The 12324-nt window shown below is 36.0% G+C and overlaps 1 protein-coding gene across 6 annotated transcripts in view; it reads left to right on the top strand.

Moving 5' to 3' along the window:
* The window catches only part of LOC109400777 (CD151 antigen), a 323911-nt gene that overhangs the window by 81961 nt on the left and 229626 nt on the right, over positions 1-12324 (top strand). The window lies entirely within an intron of this gene.

Genomic DNA, 12324 nt, shown 5'->3' with positions numbered 1-12324 from the left:
ATCCTATTTGATCCCTTTGGCAGTAGTCAAGAAGAATATTCTTGAAAAATGCCTGACAGAGTTCATAGCGGAATTGTATCTTTCCGTTTTTGTACAGAGTTTTGGAGGAGCCTTAGGAAAAAAATCAAAAGAAAATTCTGAAGAGTGAGTAAATACAATACAGGAAATTATAGCGAATTTTCCTAAAGAATGCTACATCTGAAAGAATCTCGTGGAATCCGCTAAGAATTTTTTGACAGATTTCCTGAGTACAATTGCTGAATCTACAGAAGAATTATCTACGGAATCTGTGAATAATATCTGAAAAATGTTACTTTCTGGAAGCACTCGCATCTCCGGGAAAGTATTCCATAGAATTCCTGATATTATTGCGAAATTATAATGCAAACACAGCTTTCTAGAAGAAGTTGTATGCGTCAATTTTAGGAGAATTTTTGGCAGAACCCAAGGAGTATTTCCTCAAGGAAGAAATGTTGAATGTCCTCGAGATATATTTAGAGACGAATTAAAAAGTTTTTTTTTGTAAAATTCGGAGAAAATCGGTGTCGATTTTGAGATAGCAAGTAAATTGTTCATAATGATTATGGAAACAGAATAAAAATTAACATGGAGATTTGTAAAAATAGCAAATAATTGATAAATGTTTTTCTTTGAAGACCTGGTTGTTCATCAAAAATGTTTTGATATCTTTTTTTTCCCGATATTTACCTTAAAATTCACAAAAGGGACTGTGACGTAATTTCAGTAATATTTTCATATATAATCCATTTACTTGTTACAGAAAGGACCTTTTAAAAAGACTTAGGATAGAAGTCGTTTTGTGTAAAAAGGAAATTAATGTCGGTGATTGTAGAGTTTGTTAGTTTTTTCAATTCATTTTTCAAAATTCGTATCAAGTTGTACACCAAGTTAAAATTGTGTATAAAAATGTACCGAGTAGTGTCCTACTAGACCAATACTTTGCGTTTGTTCATACCCGGGAAGTTTGTCCATACCCAGGAAAAATCCGGGAATCAGAAAACTGCATTTGAATGGACAGTGTTCATTGGACACCCTGTAAATTTCTCGGAAAGATTTTGTGGAATTTCTTTGTTTTTTTTTGGATCGAATGTGACCGACCTGTCACACAAACCATTTTTTCTGAGAGCTTTTAAAAAATAGCCTGCCAAAAATTGAAAAAAAAATGTTTATTTCCAACATGGATTTCATTTGTTTCCAATTACGTTTGATTTGTGGTCTAAACAAATTGACAAAATGTTTTTACCCATTTTTTTGTTTTACCTTATTTGGCATGTCTTCTGTGTGAATAAAACATAGTAACCAGATATATTTTGCACTGATGCGGGACACATAATCACGCTATTCCCAAAGAGAAGTATTATAAAATTCGGATATACCTCAAATGTTATTCCCTAGGATCGTAGTTTTGTACCTCTAGCTCCAGAATCTGTGCGGTTTAAAATATTTCATCTTGGGTTTTTTTTTAATATTTTTGATTTTTTTTTTCCTATTTTTCCATACAAATATGGAAAAAAGTCATTTTAAGGTCAATTTCGTCCCATATGAAATTGGATGGAAAATAAACCTAAAATGGATTACGTATTTTAATTCACACATTTTCTGAATCTAGAGGTCCAAAAAAATGGTTCTAGCGAATAAATTTTGGGGTTCAATCACTTTTCATAATACTTCTCTTTGGACATAGCGTGCATAGCTCAAATTGGAAGTTTTCCAGTGTTCCTGATTTCCAATTTTCAAAAAAAAATAATCAAAATTTCAAGTTTTAGACGTAACACATAGAAAAGTAATAGCGCAGTTGTTAAATTAAAGAAAAGCTACATTTTATTGAACTCTGTTTATCAAAAAAAATAATGAAAATGAATTAGAGACGAATGCCCCTTCAGGGTAAAGTCTCTATAAACAAAAAAAACCCTAATTAATCCACCTAACGGTGATGGCGCCTTTCTCGTGCCTTCGAACCCCCATTTCAATAAAACTCATGTGAAATGTTGATGTATATCGCACTTCCATACAGTTAACAGAAATCCATTTCATGATGCCAGAGATCATATCGTTAATCTGGTTTTTAATGTTTGAGCCTCAAACTCTTAAGAAAAAGACGCTATCTTGAATTTGAAGCCGCCATTTAGGATTTAAGATTACCATCTTGTATGTTCTAATCACCATTTTTGGCGTCCAGGCATGTTTCCTACGAAAAATATACTTCATTAAACAGCCGCCATCTTGAATCTGGAGCCACCATCTTGGATTTTGGGCCAGCATCTTGGATATTCTAGTCGCCATTTTTAGAATTCAGACATCATCCCCATACCAAATATACCAATAATGCATTGTTTCAGGCCCTAAAATTCCATTAAACAGCCACGATTTTGAATTTGGAGCCGCCATCTTAAATTTTTGATCGCCATCATGGATATTCTGGCCGGCCTTTTTGGACTCCGGACATCTTCCTCATACCAAATATACTCATATTGCATGGTTTTAGAGCCTTAAACTTCTTTAAACAGACGCCATCTTGAATTTGAAGTCACCATATTGGATTTAGACCACCATCTTGGATATTCTAGTCGTCATTTTAGGAGTCCAGACATATTCCCCACATTAAATATTCCCATATAGCATGCTTCAAGAGCCTAAATCTCCATTAAAAATATGTAAAGTTCAATTACTACGTAACGGTTGAGATTTGACCATATGCGTAAAACATTTTTTTCACCAGTCTGAACCTGTTTGCTTGCTAACGTTCATAAGGTTATTAAAAAAATCCGAGCTGTGCTGTGTCGCATACATAGGTTCATTTCAATTTTATATTTGGCCGCTTTCGGAGGGGCACCCGGAACTGGTTACAGCACTACTGGCTGTCTCTAATGTGGTCCTAACATTTTTCCTTGATAACCAGTCATCAAATTATCAGAAAAGCCGATATTAGTTGTATCGCATGCATGGGTTTGGTACTCTTTTATATTTGTCCACATCCGTCGGGACCCCCGGAACCGGTTCCGGACGAATACCGATTCAGATATGGTCTGATACTGTTTTCCTGCTAACCGTTCATCAGGTTATCGAAAATGCCGCTATTTGATGTGTCGCATGCATGGGTTTGGTTCACTTTTATATTTGGCCACTTCCTGTGGGACATCCGGAACCGGTTCCGGAACACTATCGATTCAGATATGGTCTGATATTGTTTTTATGCTAACCGTTTATCAGATTATCGAAAATGCTGCTGTTTAATGTGTCGCATGCTTGGGTTTGGTACTCTTTTATATTTGGCCACTTCCGGTGGGACATCCGGAACCGGTTCCGGAACACTATCGGTTCAGATATGGTCTGATACTGTTTTCCTGCTTACCGTTCATCAGATTATCGAAAAAGCCGCTGTTTGATGTGTCGCATGCATGGGTTATGTTTAATTTGATATTTGGCCACTTCCGGGGGGACAACCAGAACCGGTTCCGGAACACTACCGGTTCAGATATGATCTGAGACTATTTTCCTGCTTACCGTTCATCAGATAATCGTAAATCCCGTGGTTTAATGGGTCGCATGCATGGGTTTGGTGCATGTTCATGTCTGGCCCCTTCCAGGGGTACCGATCCGGAACACCTAAATGGCCATAACTCCGGAACGGCTGAACAGATCCGAACCATTTTCAATAGGACACAATGGGACCAGATGCCGCGTCGAATGAACGTTCGGTCATTAAAATCGGTTGAGGTTTACTGCCAAAAACTGATGTGAGTTTATTTGTACACACACATACACACACACATACACACATACACACACACAGACATCACCTCAATTCGTCGAGCTGAGTCGATTGGTATATGTGACTTGACCTTCCGGGCCTTCTATCAAAATGTCATTTTTGGAGTGAATATATAGCCTTTCCAGTACACTTAGTGTACGAGAAAGGCAAAAAATGAAAATGAAAAAGATGTATTTAAAAATTTTCAAGAACTGAAAATAAAAGTAAAGCTTGACAAATCGAAGAACTTTGGGACAAAATATGAAGAATTGTATATTTTTGTATATTTTTGATTGGCGTAGCTGACTCTTTGACTGTAAAATGCAATATGAAATTGAACAAAAAACTTGTATATTTGTGTCAAAAAGAATCGTGGCAATAATGATCATTTCGCATAATGTATATCTATGGGATGAATAGAAATAAACTGAACTTCGGACTCTACACCGAGTATTTTTCAGGAATTCCATAAAAAAATCAGAAAAATCTAATGATATTTTCTAAGTGCATCCACGGAAATTAAATCTTATTTACTTCCAATGATTCCATCTGTTATAAGCTAAAAATATGTGTCAAATTACCAGTGGAATTTTCAGAGTACTACGCCGTATATTTCTATTTAGAGTGAAGACTTTGGAGAAAAAAAAAACATGGGCAATCTTTTCAGGGATTCCTTGATGAATAAATGGATAAATTCTCAAAAAAAAATCGTTTAAAAGTTTTGAAAAAAAAAAACGGAAAAATTTCAAACAAACCATAGGAACTCTTGCTTATGAATCAAGAAAAAAAAAGAAATTACCTAGGTATTTAGAGAACTGGAATTAAATAGACATAAATCAAACATTTCTCGATTTTTTTTTCTAGTGTATCCTACTCAAGTTCAAGCTCACATTATAAGTTTTACTAAAAAATTGTTTTATTCAGTTTTTTTTTCGGAGATACCTCTGTGCATTTTCTCAGTTCTGTTTAAAAATTATCCAAGTTTTAGTTTTCTGGAAATGTTTCCACGAATCCAAAAACCTTTGGCGTGTTTCTTATGGGATTTATATTGCAGGAACTTTTTTTTTTCATTAGAAAATTCTTTAAAAAAATAATCGCAGGATTTAGGATTTTAAGAAAAATGCTTCCAACTCTGATAATGTGGGAATGTTTCTAAAGATATCTTGGAACATTTTTCAAGAAAATTAGCGAAATTGATTGCTCCAAATACGTGATGTGGAGAAAATAAAAGAAAATGAATCGTTCAAAAATGATGTGGAATGGTAAAGACCTAAATTTATTACTTAAACCACAATACAGAGCGTAAAGACATCTTAGCGTGCTTTTTGAACACATTCGGAAATTTCACTTGGCATTTTGGACGACTCGGCCAAGTGGGATTAATTTCCTCCTTGTTTGCGTGGTTAATTAATTTTTATTTCTAAAAACAAAGACACGGACACCGTTTTCAGCCGAGGCTGTACAGACTGAACGAAACTTAACACTAGACAACGACGGATATGACACATATAACGAGCACCAGTGGATACCAGGAAGGACATTTCTTGCGAAAAGTTTCATCACTCGGAGCGGGAATTGAACCCTCACCCCATGGCATGATACGGTTTTACGCTTGGTCATACTAACTGCACGGCCACGAAGCTTCACCGGTGAAATATATTGATTGGTGAGCTCGTGTCATATTGCTCGTGTTTTTTCTCAACAAATATGAAAAGGTTCATCACGTCAAGTGTAGGAACAAGTTCTCGATCAACTTTTTGTTAATATTTTTATTTAATTTTTGCATTCACAAACTAATTTGTCGGCATCAGTACGTGTAATATTTTAGTCAAAATGAAAACAAAGGTTTTTACAAAGGTTGCATGAATCACATACACATACCAAAGTGAATCCAGATCATGTGACTTTTCCTCCTCTCCACTATCAAAAATTCCTTTCCTTGATAGACGTGGAGAATCAGAGGTCATCTTGGTCTCTAATAAGTAAGCAACGCACGCCATACTAACGTTCCTTTCCAGAAAAAAGTTACAATCCATACAAAAATTAAGGACGTCTCATACAAAATCATTGACATAGGGGGGAGAGGAGATTGAAAGTGGACAATTTTTGCGTGACATAATTTGTGGACGTTCCCTTATAATGTTTAGAATTCTCGAAGGTATATATGAGAACGGTAAGCTACTCCCAAGCTCTGTTTGTCGATTCCTTGTGAAATTTCGATTGTTCTGGCCAATCACGCAGTAGTAACTAAGAATTATACGGCCATCTATGTTCATGCCCATGCGCATGTTCAATCTTTACACCGCTGAATCCTCTGCATCTTACAGTTGCCTTGGTCTGGAATATTTGTTACTAAGATAAGAGAAAAAGTAAGAGTAACGTTATGTGATCCGTTGTATTGTTTTAATAGTATCAAATACTATTAAGGACAGATTTGTTAGAATCCCAAAATGGCCGCCACAATGGCCGGCTTTGGCACCTACTCACGATTTCGAAAGCACAGATCTCTTCGTAAACAAAACGACGCACCTGAGCTTCTTATTTTAAGCTTATTACAAGTCAGCAAGAACAGAATAATAAAATGCACTGTTGTTTGAAGCTTGCTTTTTGAGATTTGTGCGTCTGAAGTTCTGATGCATTGTCGAAGCGGGATTTCAAGACGTTTGTCCTTAAAGTCGAACTCTCACCCCACATTACACTACTTCTGGAGAGCTTTGCATTAGTTGTGTGTACACACAGAAATGCTATTTAATGTTTCTATTTTCAATCATCGTTCTCTCTCTCGGGTGCTGCTGGTCCATACCAGCAACCAGCAAATATGATGCCGGCGATGTGTGCCGTTGTTTATGTTTATTATTTATGGTTTGATTAACACCCTTCTAGAGCGTCTAGCAGTCTTTCTGCATTTGCATGGTATGACGACAACGACACCAGAAGAATCGACATTCGGATAGGCTCGACCGACGAATGCTGGAAAGGCGGCATCTTGGTCAAGAATTTCATTTCACGCATCATCGTGTGTTGGAGATGGACGTCCCTTCTGCGATCGATGAAGATGTCTCCTCTGTGTTGTGACGAGAATGATGACTAATTTTGACAAATTATCGCTTCGGTGTGATGGAGCTGCATCGGGGGAGCGTGTTGTTTGGCTGTCAAATCGGTCAAATGCGTTGTACAAACAGACTCGTTGTTTACGGATTGGGTCGAACTTTAAAAATGCATTAGGGCGGTAGCCAACCAGCCTCCTGCTGAACTTGAGTGTTACCATTACACTGTATTCACAGGCAGGCAGGGTTCGTAATTTTCGTTTCAGCGATACGAAATATGCTATTCTCACCGCGGCGGGAAAGCTTATTTTCACTACTTTGCTTGAGGAACACTTTTCCCCTCCACCACTTCTTTCGAGAGCAACGATTCATGACAACTGAAAATCGCTTCAACCTGCGGATGACTTCTTTTCGTTCTGTTAAATTTTCACTCACCCAATTCTCACGAAAATTTTTTCAAAGCAGATTAACAAAAATTGTGCCCGCGACGGGATTCGAACCTGGAACATCACTAAAAACAATCGCGACACGCGCACTCTATCCACAGCACCACGCCAACCACAGAGAGGGAATAGGAAATTTACTGCATAAAACCAATCATCGTCGGCGTCATAGGAGTCAAGGAAAGACAACATGATCGGCGGACGAAGGGTAAACGGAATTCTCGCCGCTTTGGGAGTGAGTGAAAATATATTTTCACTCTCCTCTTTGTGCGGGAGATTTCTCAAGCCAGATTTTCGCAGAAAATTGGCGTGAGGGAGAATTCTATTTTCGTGAGAATGAGCGAAAATTCCGAACGCTGCAGGCAGGTCTTTGCGACCGGAAAGAAATTTGATCTCTGCCAGTAGGTAGTGCTAACTTCGATCGACGACCGACAGTTGATCGAAGAACAATGGATTGGGTTTTATCGCCTCCGCCACGTGCAGCGTGGTGGTGATTGTTAGTGTTGCGTCGGCGGTGCAACGCCTAATGTAGCAATAGGGTAAGGGAGGTATTTTGGACCCCTTTAGGAAGTGGATGAACAATTCAGCGAAAAGAGAAAGTTACTACTTCAAAATATGGATAATTTAAGTAGGCATTACGTAGAGCAACATGTTTTCTATCGAAAAAGGCCATCCAGAACTTAAAATTGTTGTAGTAAATACAAGAAATATCAAAACTCCTGAAGGATCTTGGGCTTCTATTTTGGACCACCTGATTTTATTTTGGACCACCAAGTGCACATATTTTGGCCCACCAAATTAAACTTCAATTGATTGATGAAATGAATGCCACCTCAGCAAAAATTTAAACATAGTTAAAACTACGTGAGGTTTACATCTTTTCTATTCATTTTTTGAGGCAGGGAACGTTTAAAAATTACGTAATGATAAAAAAGATGAAATTTTGTTGCAATTGCCAGTTTTTACGCATTGTAGTATGATGTTTCATAAAATAAATGTTACGCAAAACGTGTATTTATTAACTATTGCATGACGTCAGTCACCGTGCATAAATTACGTAACGCTTCATAGAAGCGTGAAAGTCTAGTGATTTCGCTAAATATAAAGGCGTTCCACACATATTGTAATGAGTGGAAAGGCCTAGGGAAAGACCATCAAAAATAAAATAATTTGAATGATACGTAAATTATCAAACATACATTAGATAACACATTGTCTCAGTCATCAACTGATTGCCGAGAAGGACAACTTTTCTAAACTGGATGACTGAACACCTGAAAATTTCAACTTGTCGAAAAGTTGTTATGACACAAATCGAACCCACAACAATCTCATTGTAAAATTACCGTATAACAACCCAGATCACGGAAGGTCCCAACTTATTCTATTTATCTGTTTTTAGAGTACATTACATTGGCATGAATATTTTCTCCCTTTAGAAGGAACTGGAGAGATGGATCTGACAGGTGGTCCAAAATATGTCCACATCTGATTATGTTGAACATATTTTGGCCATACCTCCAACCACCATTTTAGTAAATATTATCGCTCCACCGAGGTTAAGAACAGTTTATTTTGAGTTCTTACAAGGCCCTAACTACATCCACATGAAATAAATATTTATTGGTAAAATTTAATACCTCTTTGAATCCGACTACAAATTTGTCACCTTCTTTGTTTTTGGTGCTTTTCCGTGCGTTTCATTGGAACTGAAAACATTTTCTCTATTTTTGATATTGAACAGCATATTTAACTGACATCCAAAATAAAGGTCATCACATAGTTGAATACTTTTCGTGTTCCAATAAAAAATTACCAAGATTTAGTAGAGATTATGTGATAAATATCATAAAACTCCCTAGGTGGGCCAAAATACCTGCCCGGTCCAAAATACCTCCACTACCCTACCATGCACGCACTTTTACAGTTGGTGCTGCTGGCCATCTATAGATGGATGCAAGCATAAAGCGCGCAAATGTGCTGCAAGCATATGTTCGAGGTGTCACGTTCCTAGCGGTAATAAACACCGATGAAGACTTTTCAACGTTTTGTATTTGAGCGATTCCAAGCAACAGCATCAAAATTAAGGAAAATTTTTAATTCATGATTTTCTATTGAACTGAAACTTTGCACAGTTTTTCAGTTCCATCTAAATCGCCATTTTTCGATATCAAATTTTTATTTAGATCCACGACTAACTTTTCAAAAGGGTGTATGTGAAAATGGTTCAAAAATATTCAAAAATATGCACAGCAAAAACGGATTGTTCGATTGTTATGAATTTTTCAGCAAAGTTAGATAGCTAAATGGTGATTTCTAAGAAAATATACACTGTGAAAAAAAATCTATTTTATCATTGAAAAACATCATTTTTGTCACAAAAACTCAAATATCTCAAAACCCTATCTTTTTACCAACTTGAATTTTTTAGGGAAAACGGTCCATTGTATTAGCAATCTACCATAAAAATTTGGTGATGGTAAACTAATAAACAAAAAAGTTATAACATTTCAAAAATTTCACAATTTTTACATTTAGTAAAAAAAAATTTTCTGTGTAAATTATTTCGGCCGGGAATCGCGATTTGATGCTGATTTTATTGTTCAGCAAAGTTAGATAACTAAATGGCGATTCCTAAGAAAATATACACTGTGAAAAAAATCTTTTTTAACATTAAAAAATATCATTTTTGTCACAAAAACTCAAATATCTCAAAACCCTATCTTTTTACCAACGTAATTTTTTAGAGAAAACGGTCCATTGTATAAGCAATCTACCATGAAAATAAACAAAAAAGTTATGACAATTCAAACATTTCACAATTTTCACATTTAGTAATAATTTTTTTTAGTGTAAATTATTTCGGCCGGAAATTGAAGTTTGATGCTGATTTTATTGTTAATGGCCTTGCGTGAGTAAAACAAGTTGTTTTTATTATATATTATATATACATATAATATAATATACTATGTACCGTAATGTTCCGATTTTATCACGCCCTCCGCGCATTAGTCGTTTATTCATTAATTTGCTGTTACATTTGAGGACAAGTGTTTTCCCTCTTCTTCAAGATGAATGTTGAAAGCGTGTTTTGCAACGTTAAAAATATTGAAATGGGTATAGATGTTGAAGAATATTACAGGGCATTTTTGGAAAGGGGCGTAATTAAATTGTTTAAACAGATGTCGCTGATGGCAATTTCTCAGTTGTTGTCGTTTTCGAACTTCCTGCGCCCTGCTTTACTGATGATATACAGATGGCTCGTTTGTCAAATTCTAGACGGCAGGACGTGCAAATGCGTAATTTTGTACACAATGTGGACATTTGGGCATAACCAGTCTCTTTCAGTTTATCTATGGTGCTTTCGGTGAGATTTCGTAACTCTTTTGAACATTTTTTTTTCATCAAACGGTCTACAAGAGAGCGTTGAGTTGAAGACCTTTGAGAAAGCGACTGTTCATCTTGTTCATTAGATTATAATAAACAAAATCACTTATTAATTTTAACTTACTTGTTTGGTGTTGGTGGCTGAAGAAAAAAAAAAATACTATACAATTTTTAATATTCATAGCGGTAGTATTTTTTTGTTTTTTTCGTGAGCATTGTCAGGTATGTATACAGACAAACAAACGTAACACTGGCGAAATTTTCATTGACCACGCCTTCAACGATCATTTTGAATCTTGGTTGTGGCTTTCATAACAAGAAGAGCGCCCATCGTTTTTCTTTGCGTTTGACGTTTCATACCAGCGCCTTCTGATGACGATATTGCACAACGCAGTGTTTCGTGAAACATTTCCACCAGGTGGTGATAGTGTGAACTGGGCGATGAATTTTCACTAAAATTGTTCTAGGCGTTTCGTCTGTTTGTCTGTGGTATGTACCTCTTATGCATTTGTTGTTGTTGAAGTTACTCGCATTCTTCCGATCATAAAGTCTGTTCTCTACACACTTAATTTTGATTACCGCACGGTGTGTCTGGTATAAGAAATTTATTACAAAAAAATAGGCATCGCTAATTTTTACGTTACGTGAAAGTTGACGCTACTAGCTTTCATTCAAGCCCAACATCGAAATATTCCATCGGGGGAACTTTTTCATACAAAAATTGGGTATGTTTGTTAAGTAGAAATAGGGATTAATTTTGAACCGTTTATTTTGTATGGGGAAAAACAGTATTCTGAAAAAGTTGTTCGAGATCCCTCGGTGGATTTTTTTGAGGGACCGTGCAAATGAAAGCTGGAAGTCTCTATTTTTGAATAGCGAAAAATTTGGCGATGCCCAATTTTTTGTTATAAACCTTTCCCATACACACGCCGTGTACCGAGTTCGGTAATTTTTTGACGAGATTAAAACTGCTGAGCACCGAACTCGTTCAGCAAAAATGCATTGTTTACCTTTTCCATACGATTTTGACAGTTGTTTTACTGAGCCTCAGTAAAATCGATTACCGAAACTACCGAGATCGTACTGCTGTTATAATCTCGTCAAAAAAGTACCGAACAGGCAATTCAGAAATAAGTGTGTAAGAGGGATTTTTTTTGCGGATAAACTAGACGTATACGCGTATAAAAAAACTTTTATTATACAGCTTTTGTCTTAAAAATAAATTCAATTCCATTTTTCTTATAATCAACAGCTTTTCAACACTATCAAGGGATTTTTTACCAGTCACGTACAATAAAAAGTATGACAATCTCAATATTTTTGATCACAACACTGGATCGCGTCTAAGTTTCAAATAGATACTATAGTAATTACGAATAATCAAACTAAAGTATCATGAAAACAACTTGTTTAATTCAGGCGGTAGCCTTTACAATAAAATCAGCATCAAAATATAATTCTCGAAATAATTTACACAGAAAAAAATTTTTTTTTGTTACTAAATGTAAAAATTGTGAAATGTTTGAAATGTCATAACTTTTTTGTTTATCAGTTTACCATCACCAAAATTTTATGGTAGATAGCTGATATAATGGGCCATTTCCCCTAAAAAATTGAAGTTGGTAAAAAGATAGGGTTTTGAGATATTTGAGTTTTTGTGACAAATATCATATTT

The sequence above is a fragment of the Aedes albopictus genome, chromosome 3 (assembly GCF_035046485.1).
Source record: "Aedes albopictus strain Foshan chromosome 3, AalbF5, whole genome shotgun sequence".
Lineage (NCBI taxonomy): Eukaryota > Metazoa > Arthropoda > Insecta > Diptera > Culicidae > Aedes > Aedes albopictus.
Note: the sequence above shows the minus strand (reverse complement) of the source record. Positions and strands in the feature narration are given on the sequence as shown.